Raw genomic sequence first — 18,232 nt, forward strand, 5'->3', positions numbered from 1 at the left:
TTTCTATTTGTGGCTCGGTTTTCGATTTCATTTGCCTTGAAAAGCAAGTTAGTTTCACTAAAAGAGTCTGCTTGGAAAGCCACCTGATAATAGAAATTGGTGCAATTATGCAGTAATTACATAATATTATAATTAAAATAATTTTTTTATTAGTTATAGTGTAATTACAGTATAATTATAAGTGTAGTTACACTGTTAATTTATTTTAAAACAAATTTTAATTAATAAAAATTACATGATGCAATTACACTCAATTCTTAACCTCTCCTTGAGAATTGGAAAGGGTAATTACACCATATCAATTACACCTAATTTTCACCTAACCAAGTAATTACTTGGTCTAACAAACAAGTCAAACTGCGTAATTACATCTCAATTACACTCAAATCCAATTCTCATGTGTCCTTCCAAACAGGCCCTAGAAGTTCTTGTTCCATTTTAATTTTTAGTTTTTTTAGACATTAAAAATTTATTGGGTTTGAGTTTCTGAGAAATTTGAATTACTTCATCCGTTCCAAAATAAGTCTCATTTTAACTTATTTCACGCCCACTAAAAAAAGTAATAAATACAAGGTATCATTTATTAAGTTGCCCCTATTTATTATATGTTTCTTAATAATTGGGCACTATTAAGAAGAATTATTTCTTTAATAATAGTTGAAAATAAATTATTAATTATTGTCTTGAATTCCTAAAATGGCAATTAATTGGGGGGGGGGGGGGGGGGGGGGGGAATTGTTGCTAAAGCGTTACTTATTTTGGGACGGACAAAATATTAAGGAGAAGTAGTTCTTTAATATAAGGTATATTTGCAAACAATTACTAATTATTGGCTTGCACTCCTAAAATGACAATTATTTTGCTAATACGACATTTATTTTGGGATGGAGAGATTATATCTTAAATAAAAAATATATTAGTTCAAATAAATATTATAAGTTAATGTGCATTTATTATTTAATCCATACATGAATTTAATAAAGTAAAAAACAGGTGGGATGAGTTTGCTAGGAGTTTTTAGCCACTATTTGAAAACTAAAAAAAATAGATACACTTTAATGCGAAAATAAAATTCGGACAAAAATACCGTACTTCAAATTTCAAAGAACTTATACAGTTTTGAACCCCATAAATCGTTCCTTGATTTTGAATTATAAAGGTCTAAACCCCATGAACCTATCCCTGATTTTGAAGTCCAGCAAATTTATGAACTACATAAATCATTCATTGGTTTTGAACTTATAAAGGTTTGAATCGCATTAACCCTTCCTTAGTTTCGAAATTCCAGCAAATTTTTGAACCCCGTAGATCATTCTTTAATTTTGAATTTATAAAGGTTTGAATCCCATGAACCCTTCCTTGGTTTTGATACTCCAACAAAATTTTGAACCCCATGATCGTCGCTTGATCTTGAACTTATAAAGGTTTGAATCCCGCAAATCCTAGCTTGGTTTTGAAACTCCAACAAATTTTTGAACCCCATGATCGTTCCTTGGTGTTGAACTTATAAAGATTTGAATCCAAAAAACCCTTCCTTAGTTTTGAAACTCCAACAATTTCTTTAACCCTTTTCTTGTTTTTAAAACTCCAGCAATTTTTTGAACTTCAGGAATCGTTCCTTGGTTTTAAACTAAAGATTTGAATCCCAACGAATCCTTTCTTGGTATTGAAACTCTAACAAACTTTAACTCCATGATCATTTCTTAGTTTTGAACTTGTAAAGGTTTGAATCACATGAATCCTTCTTTTGTTTTAGAACTCTAGTAAATTTTTGAACCTCATGAACCGTTCCTTAGCTTTGTACTTATAAAGGTTTGAATCTCATTAATTCTTTCATGATTTTGAAACTCCAACAAATATTTAAACCTTATTTGTTGTTTCTTGATTTTTAACTTGTAAAGGTTTGAAACACGTGAATCTTTTTTTTTAATTTTAAACTCCGGCAAATTTCATGAATCGTTTCATGATTTTGAACTTTTAAAGGTTTGAACCCTCCCTTGATTTTGGAACTCTAGTAAATTTTTGAACCCATAAATCGTTCCATGATTTGAAACTTCAACAATTTTTTAACTTCATGAATTATTCCTTAAGATTGAATTGACATTCTCTAATAGGATTGAATGACATTTTAGGGCTACAAAATTAAAAGAATAATTTAGGTATGTTAGAGACACATTTAATATCATAATGCAAAAATAAATTTACATTCTTAAGTTTTTATGCTCTATCAAATTAAGACACAAAATAAAATAGAGGGAGTTGGTCAATAAAATTCACGAGGACTATTATGTCTCTCCCATTTTATATGATCTTATTATTACTTGAGAGATTAGGAATAAATTTTATCATAAATTTTTAAATATTTTGAATTTATTACTTATTGCAATGTTTTATGTAGTAATTTTGTTTTTTCAAATTTGAAGAATTCATTTTCATATTCATACCAAAAATTAAATAATTTAACTCACCTATTTCAAACTCTATCATAAAAAGGAAAAAAAAAGTATTTAATAAATAAGTCTTTAGATTTTGGAAAGAGTAACATTTATTTTATTGCTTTTAAGTATTCGTTTGCTTAACATTATATCAGTTGAAGTTGAAAACAGATACTCCATTTGAAATTAAAATTGAGGAAAAGTTCGGGAAAAAGAAGTGTTTCGCCACAAAACTTCTCTTGGATTTTTTATTTTTATTTTTTGGAAAACTTAGAATATTTGTGGGTGTAAACCAGAGTTTTACTACAAATAAAATTTTAGCATTCTTAATGTCACGTCCTTAGTCTTCAACTAAGCGCACGTGCGGCACTTGACAACTCGCTCACGTTCTTGCACAACTTGCTCATGATCTTGCTATGCCAAGTCAGCTTAGATTACTACACTTAAGATCACTAAGGGAATAGTAGGTGAGTAAGACAAGAGAAATTTGCTAGAAGGAAGCTTTTTATTATAGAAGAGTTGATTGATTTTTGCTTGATGGTTTTTACAAATGTATGCCCCTCTATTTATACTACTCACCTAGGGGTTAATGGATAAATAATAATTGTTACACAAGTCCCTCTATATTTACAAGTATGTCCCCTCTCTAGAATTCTCTACATGCCTAGAATATTCTAAGGCTTCTCAAGAAAGTCTTCCTAAATATTTTATAAGAATCTAGAGTCTCTCCAAGAAAACTCTCCATGGCTCTAGAATCTTTCCATAAATGCTAGCATCTTTGCCATGTAAGCATCCACATGTCTAAAATATGTGCTTATGTGGCAAGATTGTTATATCCCGTATTTTCGTACGATGAATTATTCATAAGCTGAGGTGGGGTCCACATGTCGAGATTTTTTTTTTAGAACATATGACAAGTTATATGAATAATATATGCGAAGTTAAACACAACCCAAGAAGGACCCTTGAGCCAAATCAAAGTGAAAACCCTCCAAAATAATATTTTTAAGATACGTTTTCGGGTGATTTGATTTCGGGAGGTCATAACCTTATCGTCCTTTGGGAATTTGGGAAAACTCCCAGAATGAAAGTTGTAGATAATTGAAATAGCTTTCCAACCATAGGTCGTGGGTCTTCATGTGACATCGGGATAAGGAGATATGAACATTTTAAGGCAGAAAGGTCAAGTTGGGCAATGAATTCGGCCCAACCCGATTCCAAGTCGGGTCAGCCCATTTTCTTTGCCATTTAATGAAAAAATTCGGCCTTCTCTTTCATTTTCAGACCTCAAAAAACCCAGAAATTTCAAAGGTAGAGAGAGAGAGGAGAGATAGAGAAAGAAACCAAATTTTGACCACAATCTAAGCCCCGAATCGCGAAGCTCCTAAAGAGAAAAGTGTTGTACGTCGCGTTGCCTTCAATTTGAGCTAAAAATCAGCCAAGAAAGAGAGGGTGGAAGTGGTTGCTGCATAATTAAGGTAAGATTAAGGTCCATTTTTCATTGTTAACAAGTTTATTTAGAGTTTTAACGGATTAGAACGGAGAAAATAGCATTATAAACTCGTTTGTTGTTTTGTTGGGATTTATGGATTAAGGGGCTGTTTTAGGTGGATTAAATGGATGGAATTAGCTGAGTTATGATGTATAATAATTGTTGACATTGTTGTTGAAGTTGTTGATAAGTTGTTGTTCTTGAATTTGGGAGAATAAAGCGTATAAAGATATTGTATACAAAGCGTATACCGGGCTGTTTTGTGCCGATATTTGGGGTTGTTTAATGTAATTTTCGTGACTGTTTATTGACAATATTTTGGGGCTGTTTTATATAATTTTCGTGGCTGTTTTATGACAAAATTTTGGGGCTATTTTATGTAATTTTTGTGGCTGTTTTGTGACTATATTTTGGAGCTGTTTGGTATAATATTTGTGGCTGTTTTGCGATGATATTTTGGGGACTGTTTTATGGTTGTTATGGACTGTTTTGTAGGCTGGAATATCGGGGGATTGGCTGTAGTTGTTGTTGTTATATTATGGATATACGGAAATAAAGAAGTGTATACAAGCATTGGCATCCGAATGTATATTGGGCTGTTTTGGGAGTAATTTAAGAATGAATTTAAGTCTAGTTTGATATGAAATTGTTGGTATTGTTGTTGTTGGTATTTTGATTGATGTTTGGCTAAGTTGGAATTTCGAGGATTGTTAAGTTTACAGGGGAAATGCTGCCCAATTTTCTCTAGAATTTACGACGCGTCCTTATAATCTATTAACTAATGTTAATATGAATTCTCCCGTGAAGGTAACGACGTGACATTGGAGGAGAGCAAGTGAACGATAACATAGCTAAACGACAAAGGTATGTGAGGCTAGTCCTTTCTTTCAAATGGCATGAATCCTATAGCATAAGTTTTTTTCCTCTTCATGAGTTCCTATTTTCCGGAAAGCTAGAAGTCGAAGTCCATAAATGTCTATATAAGATAAGAGATATGATATGATGATGCCATATTGATAATGATGCTATTTATTGCTTACACTCACCTTATGTACTAATTCCTTCAAGGTGAGGCAAAATATCAATAATTGCTCCATAATGAAATCGGGGGATCACGACCTTACGTCACCCCGATAGAGTATAATTGATCTTGAGTCTTATGCATGTACTATGATAAGCATATTATTACAAGTATTATTTATGAGCATGTCATGATCATATTACACCGCGCCTAGTTGGCCGGGTAGTCACCGCCAAGGCGGGCAGCTATACGGATACACCATGACCTTTTGGCATGGGCAGACACCACTAGTGGGCGGCATGAGATAGTACCCCGGACGCGGGCTAATGTTATTGATTATTACACCGTTCCGATATGGACGGGCAACTTGCATATTATGCATATATGAGATTATGATGAGTATGAGTAAGACAACATGCATTACTTATTTTATGATTGTCATTCAGATTCAGATGTTTCATATTGATGTTCACATTATATTATCACTGTCTTTCTTCATTGTTTATGCCTCTCATACTCAGTACAATGTTCGTACTGACGTCCGTTTTCTTTGGACGTTGTGTTCATGCCCACAGGTAGACAGGAAGGTGAGCTTGGTCCAGACCCTTAGTAGCTGTCAACTGATCGAGAGCACTCCATTGTCCGGAGGTGCTTATGGTTCTTCTTTTGGTATATATGCATATTTTGGGCATGACGGAGTCTTGTTCCGTCTATATGTTTAGTATGTCAGTAGAGGCTCGTAGATCCGCAGTGTGGGTCAGATGGTCTCGCAAGATGTTATTATTATGTATATGTTATTTTGATGGCCGAGAGGCAAATGTATATAAGTATTTATGTTTTTATATAAAATATGATTTTCCTACAATTCGTGTATAAAATTGGTAAAAAGGCATTAAATGAGTAAGATGAGTATTAGAACGAGTGGTGCTCGGTGGCTAGTCCCGGGTACCCGTCACGGCCCCTAGCTGGGTCGTGACAAAGATGACTTGGAAGGTCATCACATTCTCCCCCACCTGATGTTGCGACGACCGCGGCGCATTGCTGCAACATAAACTCTCGAATCTTGTCTTTAAATTGCCACAAGTCTTCATAACGCTCCCATGTGGCCTCTTCCGGCGGTTGCCCCTTCCAGTGGACGAGGAACATGGCGGTGTCTTTCTGCCCTTGTTTTCGCCTGGCCTGGTAATCAATGATAGCCTCAATTTCCCGATCATGAGAGACGGTGATGGTAATCGGCGCCCGACTCGACTGACCCTTTTCCGGTTCATGCTCCAACTCAATATTGTGATCCTGCTCACGCTTAAGAGGCAAGCTTATAGGTAGCTCTTCAGAAATACCATCTTTGTTTTCTTCGAGCAAATTATCTATCCAAGGCGGCGGTGTCTCTTGGGTACCATTATCTTCCTTCAAACTTGTAATGATTGCCATGAATGTTGGCTCCTCTTTCTTGAGCCCCTCGACAAGCTGCATAGTTGAAAGTTGTGCATGGCCCTGTTCATGCGACATAGTCACAGTAGGCACCATACAAGCGCCTTCTCGCTCCATGAGCAAGAGACGTTGGAGGTAGGGATCGATCATCGCGTGGCAATGTCTAAAGAATTCTTGCCCCAAAACAATGTAAAAAATATCCATAGTAGTGGCGGTAAAATTTGTAATACCTTTCCAATTGCCCCATTTGACACTAACGCCATTAGCTACACCACGAGCATTTTCTGGCTTAGCATTCACGGTCTTGACGAGGGCGTTAATTGGAGCAAGCTTCAACTCTAGTCTCTTCGCTGCAGCCTCGGTCACAAAATTGTGAGTCGCCCCAGTGTCTACCAGTGCACGAGCGGGCTTGTTATTGATAGTGAGATCCACGTACTGGTTTTTATTATCATTGGTTTTACTATCTTGCTTCGCGACAGCGCCACATAGTCTAATCGTCCCCAACTGTGCGATTCCCGTACTCTGCGTTTGCGTTTGCTCATTTCTTTCATGCACCATAGCGCTAAGGCTCTTCAGGTCAGGGCAATTTTTGAAGTTGTGCGGCCCTCCGCATAAGTAGCATCCCTTCTTCTCGTTCTGTGCCTTCTTTTCGGCATAGCCCTGACGACCACTTGACTTTTTGCCGTCGAACCTGTTCTCATTTTGAGTCTTAGAGTATTGTTGATGCGACTCCTTTCTCTCGCCATCGTCTCCCCCACCTTTGGCATCGCTACCCCTTGACTCATTGCCTTGGCCTTTGTCATGCTTGTTATGCTTGAAGTCCATCAAAGACTCGGCCTCCACTATGGTCTGGTCTATGTCTGCGACTCGACGGCGTTGCAACTCATGCTTAGCCCAATTTTGCAACCCGTCAATAAAGTGAAACAATAAGTCATCATTAGTGAGGTTAGGAATTTGAAGTGTAAGGGTGGTGAACTCCTTAACATAGTATCGTATTCTCCCTATTTGCTTCAACTCCCTAAGTTTGTGCCTTGCCTCGTACAAAACATTACTTGGTAAGAACTGTCGCTTGAAGTTGTTCTTGAACTGATCCCATGTGCTAATTGTGCATAGACCTCTCTCAGCATCGGCGACCTTTCTTCTCCACCATAACATGGCAGTCTCTGTTAGGTACAACACAACGATATTGATCTTGGCCTCATCATTGTTATACCCCATTTTAACCGGGTTGAAGCGGAGTACAACATATTGGAAATTCCTATATTGCTCGTTTTAAGGAGTCGCCACCTAATTGATTTTATGGTGAATTAGGACACCTGATTATTAACTAAGGTAAAGTTAAAACTAAACCTCTGTTAATGGTCTACTTAACCAGTGTGATTCTAGGTAAGGGTTCTATATTATCCTAAAGGGAATGGGTTAGGCATCCTTTAGAATCCGTTAACTTACGGTTATCCGACCAAACTTAAGTTAATTAATCAATGTTGGATATAGTATTTAAATTTTAAAAGAAAGCTTGTGCAAATAAGACTTGTAAAAATATAACAATTTATGCAAAAGAGGATTTTAAAATGTCATTTTTTTATAAAAGAAAGAAGACTTCAAATAATAATACTGTTAAAAAATGGGACTAATAATTCGCATAAGAGGGGATTTTAGAATACTATTTGAAATAGAAGTTTATAAATGTTGCTAAGATTTAAAATAAAATACTAATAAAACTTATGGAAAAGAAGATAATAATTTGTATAAAAGGAGACTTCAAATGCCATAAAATTTAGAAAATATTGTTAAGGTTTAAATTAAAAAAGTGCTATTTAAAATGAAATTTGTAGAAAATATAATAATTCGCATAAAAAAGAAACTGCAAATGCCATATAAAATAAACTTATAAATGTTACAAAGATTTTAAATAATGATGCTAATTAAAATAAAAACTCGCATGAAATGTATAAGCAAAAGAAGACGCGGGTTTGCATAATGCCTTAACAAATATTTGAAACAAACTAAACGATGATGCATTGATCGACTTTGCGTTTTAGAAGTTCAAAATATTCTTTAATTCCTATTTTTGCATGTTAGTGATGTTTCAAAATTCTCAAGATAATAATATGTGAATCCTTTAATTTAGAATATATACGGTCGTGTCATTTTTTTGCAAATTGATTATTTCCAAATAAAAGCGTGAAGAGAAGGGAATAATTTGTGAAATTGATTGTTAGTTCTCTCTTAAGTTAACTACCCATAACTAAGACTAGTCCACTAATTCATCTAAAAGTTCATCTAAATTAAGAAAATAACACAAAAAAAGATTCATACAATACGAATTAAATGCACAAAATAAATAGAGGGATATATAATTTAAATGGGCTCGGCCCATTTTGAGATTGCTGTTCGCTGTTGGCTGCTGCTGGGCTTCGGCCCAGCAAATTTTTTGTTACTAGGCTGCTGCTGCTGTGTGGGCTCAGGCCCAATAATAGTGACTCGAGAGGATTTCGTTGGGCTTTATCCCAACATCGAATACGGAAGAAGACGAGTCCGAGGGACTCGTATGCGATGGTCATGCATAAAAATGGAAAGAAAAGGATTAGTATATAATCCAGGAATAAGGTTAGACATACAAAATATAAATTTAAGCAGTTCAATAGGTTGTGCATATACTATGTATGTTTTAGGTATATCTTATGTAAAACATCTACTGCTTATAACGCCACATGCTGCTTGCATTCTTACTCCTACTACCCATTCTAACAATTAAAAAAAAAGGGCAGAATATATGAATATAGAGCAAAGACCTCAAATGCTTGCATAGAGCAGGCCAAACCAGACCATACGTATTCAAATCAGAGGAATACAATTCAACATTAGAAAATAGGCAAACTTGCAGCACCACATTTACTAGCATCAAAACAGATTAACAAAACTTTGCTGACCACAAACCAGAACAATCAAAGCCAGATAAAGTGATGACCAAAAAAAGCATATTGAATTTCCTTCAGGTAATCTTGCCGAACAACTAATTTAGCTTCTTACGACCATGATCTATCTTCAAAATATGAATTACTCTTGGCCAGGCTTCAACAAATGGGTTTATTTTCCAATTGAAAAATCAGTAAAGAATAGTATAGATCACCGAATGTTTTTTGTCTGAGAAGGTCTACATATTAGATCACTGAATATTCTTAGCAGAATTGATTGAACAAATACCACAACAAACATTACTCCTCGTGAATGGATATTGACAGACAAGTTGACTTATAATGTGAAATATTCTTGACGTGAGCTAAAATGAGCATTATGCGCACTTGAAAACCCGGAAGGAAAAAATAAGAAGATATCTTTTAATATATTGCAAACTAAAAAAAAGTGATTCTTTAGGAGGCTTCCTCACATTTTACTACTTTGGTCCAGATTTTATTAGCCTTGCATTTAAACTTTCCAAGTTCCTTTTTTACAGCCAAACACACATAGCTTTCCCTTTTATGCTTACTAAGGCTAAGAAAACACTTAAACTTTCAAAACTCCTAATCTGTTAAGAACAATGACATCCCCCTCAGACAAACAGGTCAATACCCAGCCACGAACCATTTTAACCAAACTTTTATCATAAACAATCAGCACCCCTATATGGATAAGCAAATCAGCTCTACAACAAACAATCAAGCAATGTTTTATTATCAGAGGTACTCATCTGATGTAAGCTTTATGCCCTTTTAATCTGGTTAACTAGTTATAGTTCAATCATGTTTTTGTCCATCCGATAGTCTCAAAAACAGATTCTCGATGCCATTTTGTAAGATAAGGAGAATAGCAAACACTTTGAACACTTACTGACAGTAAAACCATATTTTTTCCATGTTGAAGTAAATTTTCAGGAAATCAAAGTCATTTGTTACCCACAATTGACTGAAACAGACTGAATACTTAATACTAACGCATTTAAACCTTTTATGGTATTAGTAGCTCTTTTGATCAGACCATAGTACCACATCTATCTTAATAACAAACCAGCAACCAATAACAAAAAAAACACATTTTAAGCAAATAATAGGCAGGAACTAGACTAATATGTGCCTTGCTGCCAATTAAAAAAAAAACAGCAATATCTAAATCTTACTACACAATAACTAACTACTTAATCCTAACAAGAACACCATATAAATCATGATGAATTAAGCAAAATCAAAACAATAGATGCCTAATATAAGCAGACTAGGGCCAACATAATACCTAAGGCGTATTTAACTGAACCAGCTAAAAAAAACAACTAAATCATGCTTAATATATTAGGCTATAATAACACATAAGACACATTGGACTGTATGAAACGAAGCTAAGCTAATATACAGGATTCAATAAACCAGGCTAAAACTAACATATAAAACAGGCTTAATTATTAAACTGAGCTGACACCGGAAAGCATATTTCTGGTAACCGAACTGGCACATAAACACATATGTATATAGATAACTAAAAAAGAAAAATGCGAAATGAATAGAAAGGGGGGGGGGGGGGGTACGGACCTTTTTCGGATGCAGCGAAGTGGGTGCGAAGTCTCAAATCTACCTTCGTACACTTCGGATCTACGTTGAAACAGACTCAAATTCTTGATTTGTATGTTCTCGGATCCGCGCACATACCAAGAGTAAAATAAAACGAAAAAAAGGTGATTTGAGCTTGGATTCGATATCAAGATGAGATCACTACTGCTGAAAAAAAAAATTCAGGGATTTTGGTTCAAGATCTGGTATGTTTTTAGGGCTTTCCCAGGCTTTCAATAATTTCTCCCTGATCATTCTTCTGTCCCTTCCGTTTTCTCTTTTTATAGGTTTTTTGTTTCTTTTTTGTGTTGAGGAAAGAGGGAAGGAGGAGCGGGAGAGAGAGGGGAACGAGGGAACAGGTGTGGGGGACAAGCGGGGAACAGGGCGTAGTGGGGGAGGCGGCTAGGGTTTGTCGCGGGAGAGGAAGAGGGAGAAGGGAAGGGAGAGAGGAAGAGCGGCGGAGAGGAGGGAAAGAAAAGGAAAAGGATGAAGGGGAAACCCTTTTAGGGTTTCCCTCATTTTTTAGCGGAAATGGGCCGGACCCAGTCCATTTGTGGACTGGGTCAAATTTTGGACTGAGTATTGAAAGAATGGGCTAGAATTAAAAACATAGACTGGTCTAAAAATTGAGATAAAAGATATGGGCTAGTCCAAAAATATTAGGAGTTAATCGGACTTTGATTTGGGGTCCGGTAAGTCAAAATACGGACTGAGTGCAAGAAATAGTTTGGCTTCTAAATTTGAATAAAAGACCCATTTTAATTAGTAATATACTGAGTATGACAAAATATTACCTAATACAAAATGTGTAATTATTAGGACTCGGGTAATAAAATTATATGATGCTATAATAGCCGTGCAATATCATTTTAACAATAAATAAACGCTGTCATTTAATTGTGCGAAATAAAAATGCGATATGTGTGCAGAACTTGGTAAAAATGCTGAAACGTAAAATTTATAATAATACTAATAATAAAATGAAAGTAACGAATAGCGGTGACAATAATGCTAATAATAATAATTATAATAATAATAATAAATTAATAATAATAATAATAATAATAATAAATTAATAATAATAATGATAATGATAATAACGGTAGTAGTGACGGCAGTAAAGATAATGACAGGATAATGAAATGTTGGTATAAATAAAGCTAATAATTATAGTAAAACATAAACATATATTTTTTTTAATTTTCCAAAATATTAGAAGCGTAAATAGGTATTTCGGAGGAGAGGCGGGACAAAATTGGGTGTCAACAATCATCCCTCACTTTGCCATGTCTGAAATAGTTCTCCAAGTGCCAAAGAAAGTTCTCCACCTCTTGTGCATCACGAACCCCTTTAAACACTGGTGGCTTGGGAGCCTCAATCTTAGCTTGCCTCGTCACAACAACATTGTTGGTTGCCTCGGTCACGCCAACATTGACCTGCTCTTCGAGTGCCACTATCTTCGCCTTCATGGCATCGATAGTACTCAACGCCTCCATGAGTCTGCATTCTAAGGCAGTGATGGTTTGCTTTACCTCAATCTCAGCCTGCATGTGCCCTTCCAAGTCATTTAGGATGCTTTCAATCTCTTCAAGAGTATGCCCCTCAAGAACGCTAAGAGTGCCCTCCACCTTGCCCAAACGTTGGCCAAATATGTCGATGGCGTCCATCCCCACGTTAACCTTCATAACCCACTCTTTACCGAGCGAGACGTCCTCGGACAGGACCTCCACGTCATCCTCGCTCGCCTCAGTGGTAGATGGTTCTTGGGATGTAAGCCCTTCATTTGGCACAACCTCTGGCGGCACCTCCTGGCTCTTGTTGGCGTCATTCCTTTTTTTTTGTTATGGCCCTTCTTGCCAGCAGCATCCTGGGTGACGTTGGCTTGGGTTTTAGCAGCGTTGATTTCTCCGTCGTTTACCATTCCCTCAGTCGTAACTTTCGCTCTGATACCACGTTGTCACGTCCTTAGTCTTCAACTAAGCGCACGTGCGGCACTTGACAACTCGCTCACGTTCTTGCACAACTTGCTCATGATCTTGCTATGCCAAGTCAGCCTAGATTACTACACTTAAGATCACTAAGGGAATAGTAGGTGAGTAAGACAAGAGAAATTTGCTAGAAGGAAGCTTTTTATTATAGAAGAGTTGATTGATTTTTGCTTGATGGTTTTTACAAATGTATGCCCCTCTATTTATACTACTCACCTAGGGGTTAATGGATAAATAATAATTGTTACACAAGTCCCTCTATATTTACAAGTATGTCCCCTCTCTAGAATTCTCTACATGCCTCGAATATTCTAAGGCTTCTCGAGAAAGTCTTCCTAAATATTTTATAAGAATCTAGAGTCTCTCCAAGAAAACTCTCCATGGCTCTAGAATCTTTCCATAAATGCTAGCATCTTTGCCATGTAAGCATCCACATGTCTAAAATATGTGCTTATGTGGCAAGATGACTTGGAAGGTCATCACACTTAAGCTTGTAAATACTAGTCAGGAGACTCGTAGTTTCTCTTTAACGGAAACAGATTTAAAGTAATCTCGGATCCAAATAATTTTTTTATCCATTATTGCTAAAGCATATTGTCGACCTAACAAAAGAATATGTCGTTGAATTAGGTTAATACTTTCAGCCTGCTTCGCAATAAAGAGCACTTATCGCGAAGGGCAAATAAGAACAAGAAAGTGGTGTGTGTGGCTTTGTTTACTTCTTTTAACCTGCATTTGTTCGTTATAACCAAATTATAGAATTGATTCGATTCTAATTCTATGTTTACTTGACCGAATAGTGCATGTGGGTGTATTGTCGCATCTTCTTATCCATAAGTTAGTCTTTTTGATACAATGAAGTCAATTTGTTAGTACCCTAGTTATTACTTTTTCTCTCCCAAAATACTTGTTATATTTCAGCTTTCGAGAATTAATTTGACTAACTTTCAGAGCCGACTTGGATTAAATTAATTTAATAGTTTAAAATTAAAATTTCGGTATGCAAAAACTATATGTATAAGTATTATAAGATGCAATTCTTTCCATATAAATATGGTGAAAAAATACATCTTAAAAAGTTGATTAAAATTTATATAGTTTGACCCTAAAAAAGAAAATGTTATAAGTAATTTGGGACGGAGGGAGTATTTTATATATGAGAAGTATTTATTATCTCTTATTATATATAAGTATTAATTAAAGTTGTCCATTAAAACTTAAGATGTATGAAATGAAATCACCTAACATTAATTATCTTTGTTGCAATTAGTACACTGATCTTCTATGATTTATGTCTCATTGATCCATAGGTCATGCCCTGATATTTAGGACCCGTTTGGTGAGGAGAATTATTCACTTTTTTTGAAAATATTTTTTCACTTTTTTCACTCTGTGGTGTTTGGTTATAAAAATTCTAAATACAACTTGAAATTGTATTTAGAATTTGGAAAATAACCAAAAACTGTTTTTCACTTTTTCCATTTTCAGTTTTAGACCTTTACTTTTGTTTTTTTATTTAAAATTTTAACCCCAAAAAATTTTATGTTGCTCAATTTTTACCTAAAAGTTCATACAACTTTTTTCACTGGTCAGAGGCAACTTATATTGCTTAGTTGCTCTCCACTCTAATAACATCATGTGCCAAAAAAGCCTCTAAAAGAAAAGAAGCAGGTAAGAATTTTGCAGAAAAAACATATTTAGAGATGTTATATTTTTGTATACACCCGTAAGCCTTTCAATTGCAGCCTTTTGATGGAAGAAAACCATCAATTTTGAGCACTTCAGAAGCTGATCTCAAGTGCAATTGCTAAATTTCTCACATTGGTTATGTTTATTAATTGCTTTAGGTAGTTTTGCTAGCTTTTAGGAATTGAGGGTATAAATCATATTTCATATTTTTTTTAGGAAAAGTACATTTCAATAACCAAAAATTATTTGCAAAAATTATGGTCAAACACAACTCCAACTTCAAAAAAAGTGATTTTTTTTTTTTTTTTGGTTTCTATGGCCAAACACCTACTTATTAATTAAGAGAAAAGAAGTAACACGTTTAATATATTTACATATTGTAGACATGTCAATGGTTTTAATGAATAAGGTCTTTTTGTCACACTATTTTGACTATAATGACACAAATGGGTAAATTTAATTAGTCTATTTGGCTCATAGTTCTAGATAACAAAGAAATAAAAAGTGAGGTGAGGGAATGTGTGAAACGGGGTTGCCAAGGCGTTACACGAGGTGACACTGTGGCAGGCAGCCCACCTTTTTTAGCGTCTTGTATTTTTTAATGCCAATTCAGCGGCTAAACTGTTAATCTTAAGACAACGTTTCTTTGTTTTTAAGACAACGTTTCTTTGTTTTTTAAATATAATTAAATTAATAAGGAGTAAAAAAGGCTTAAACTTAAGGTTCGAGTTTTGAGTATAATTCTTAATAGGGAGGGCTTTTCGAATAGCCCTATACGATGCGAATTCGAATAAATTGAGCTTCAATGCGGTAACGGATACCGAATGAAAAAAAAATTGTACAAGCTTGACCACTTGTTTACTAAGTTGTCCTCTTTAGAGAAAAGTATATTTACTTATATGTCTACTACTTTTGTTCTTCAATTTTCATGTGTCTTAAATAACATTTTATTTTCAATTAACCGACTCTTGGTTTTAGAACGAGCGATATGGGTTGACGTTTACTTTAGTAAAGATATAGACCGGAAAATGACTAATATGTACCAAATATTCATGAATTAACTTGCTTAATTTAACTTTAAGAGTCAAGATTGAAGACTTAACATGCTATTTCAATTTGTGGTGGTTTATTAGTTTTTCACGAGTTATAGCAGAGAAACTAACAAAATTTTCCCTTATTATATTTAGAATAGGTTCAAAATGCTCCCTTCAATATATTCTTGAATAATTTTGATCCTTTATAATTTGCTGGAATTGGGCACTTTGTTCTCCGTCAAATATTTAACAAACCATGACCTATATATATATATTAAAGAATTTAAGGATCCTCTTTTGATTGCATAGTACATGCTGTTATGCTTTCATACTCTTATTAATATATTAAGTTATTAAACTTAGTTTAACTTGTTTTTAGATAGTAGTGTTATGGTTATGCTTTAAACACCTAACTCCACTATGCTTTTAAGGCATGGCTGATATAGGCAATGAAATAAAAAAAAAATTAGTATAAATGGATGATGTAAGAAGAAAATGACATAATGTAATATTTATATAGCGTTTTAGAATATTTATATTCTTGAGAAGTCCTAATCCCCATAGCGAGTTAGGGATTTTAAGAAATTAATCCTGCTATAAAATCTGATATTATTATATACTGCATAATATTGGTAATGTGTTGGTTAAAGTAATATCGATATAATTCTAATATTTGTAGTTCCAAGATAATTTATATATGATCTGACATGAGATAACTTAGACTGGAATTAACTTTACAAGAATAAAACACCTCAAATCAAAATAATTATACACTATATATTTCGTTTTAATGCAATAAGTCAATATATAAAGAATATATGCATAAAATAATTCATTACTTACTAATTTATATATTTCAATTGTTTTTGCATTATAATATTTGCCAAATTATATTTGTGGGCAAAGCAAACCACCGCCAAAGTGACAGACTACAAAAGCTAGGTTGGGAAATGAGTGGAAGGGGATTTAGAGGAGGTGGCAAGCAGCACACCATTCTTGGGCAAATTGTTTTGCAAGAAATCAGCAGGTAGCTGCTAATTCCAAGAGAGAAATTTATGGCATGAAGAAGAGTCAAATCTTTCAGCCTCCCAAGTCCCAAATCATGAACGTGACATGTCATGCAATTAGGTGCCATCATTTGAACACTAGGCCTAGGCTCTACTATCTAGAATGAAAGCATTTGTCTCGAATTTTGACCAACATGACATGCATTGTCAAACTCTTCTCTTTACTTTTACTCCATCCGTGTTGTTTTTATTAAAAATATTCATGTCAAATACTCCCCCGTCCCATAATAAGCATCATCTTAATCAAAAAAAAAAATTATTCCATAATAAGTATCATTTTGAGAAATCAAAACATAAATTAATTAATTTTTTTAACTCTATCCTAAACAAAAACTGACAAGTTAAAATATCATCTAAATGATAATTAAAAAAATAACATAAATAACTTGATATTATTGGACTCCTAATGTTAACATGATTACTACTTGTACATAATCTAATCAAGAAGAAAAACTAATTTATTTTTATTATATAGAGGTAATTTAGTAAACTTCACATTGAATTATTTATTTCTTAATATGTGAAGTTTTTCGCTAAAGTAACACTTATTATGAGACGGGAGGAGTGCTTCATATTTTAAATTTAAGATAAAATTAATTACTCTTGCCGGTCCATAATGTCATTTTGACCTTTAACACATTTCTTAAGAAATTATTAACTCAATTAAATACTCTCTCTATCCCAAAAAGATTGTCCTTTTTTCCTTTTTAGTTTGTCCCAAAAAGATTATTTCATTCTATATTTAAAAGCAATTTAACTTTATGAGATGATTTACAGTCACACAACTATCTAAGACTTGTTTTGGACCACACATTTCAAAAATCTTCCTTAGTTTTTTAAATTTTGTGTCAAGTCAAAAGAGGACAATCTTTTTAGGACGGAGGGAGTAATACTTACTCAATAAAATTTCTTGATGACATATAAACTCGCTTATCTAAATTAAATAACGATAAATTTGAAAGAAAGTAATTGTAATGTCTTCTTGATTATATAAATGTACACATATTTTGGATCAATTTTTTTTTTTTTAAAAAGAAGAACACTTAATATGGACCGAAGGGAGTAGCTTTTTCATTTTACTCTTTCTATTAATGAGCGGGAATACATCATTAATGGAGTTGACATATTAATAAAATAAATATTTATCGAGAAAAAAACATGATACGTTAAAAGGGTAAAATGCTCGAAGAATTACCTTTATTAAGATATTTTTTAAGAGGCCGGTGAATAAATAAAAAATATGATAATTATTTTTAGACGGAAAGAGTATAAATTATCAGATGGAAGCTTCTGAAATTAAACTCCAAAAAAGGAATTTGTCAAACCGACACGACTTTGGATTTTTTAATAGCTAAATAGAATCACTTTTTACACGAAGATTGAGAAAAAAAGGTAACTTCTACCAAGTTCTATGTTGTACTATTCCTAATACCAGCAAACTAAGTCGGTGCGATGCACGGGACTCAACATAATTAATTTGATTATTCAATTTAATTAGTCTTTATGATTTGTATATTTTACAAAGGATATCGCGATT

At 34.1% G+C, this 18,232-nt stretch overlaps 1 long non-coding RNA gene across 1 annotated transcript; it reads left to right on the plus strand.

The window, feature by feature from the left end:
* Positions 1–3,835: 3,835 nt before the first annotated feature.
* Positions 3,836–5,791, plus strand: LOC132620256 (uncharacterized). Its single transcript, XR_009574749.1, has 3 exons — positions 3,836–3,913; positions 4,735–4,791; positions 5,524–5,791. It is a non-coding gene; the product is annotated as an uncharacterized LOC132620256 (long non-coding RNA).
* Positions 5,792–18,232: the final 12,441 nt, after the last annotated feature.

Source organism: Lycium barbarum, chromosome 2 (genome assembly GCF_019175385.1).
Source record: "Lycium barbarum isolate Lr01 chromosome 2, ASM1917538v2, whole genome shotgun sequence".
Lineage (NCBI taxonomy): Eukaryota > Viridiplantae > Streptophyta > Magnoliopsida > Solanales > Solanaceae > Lycium > Lycium barbarum.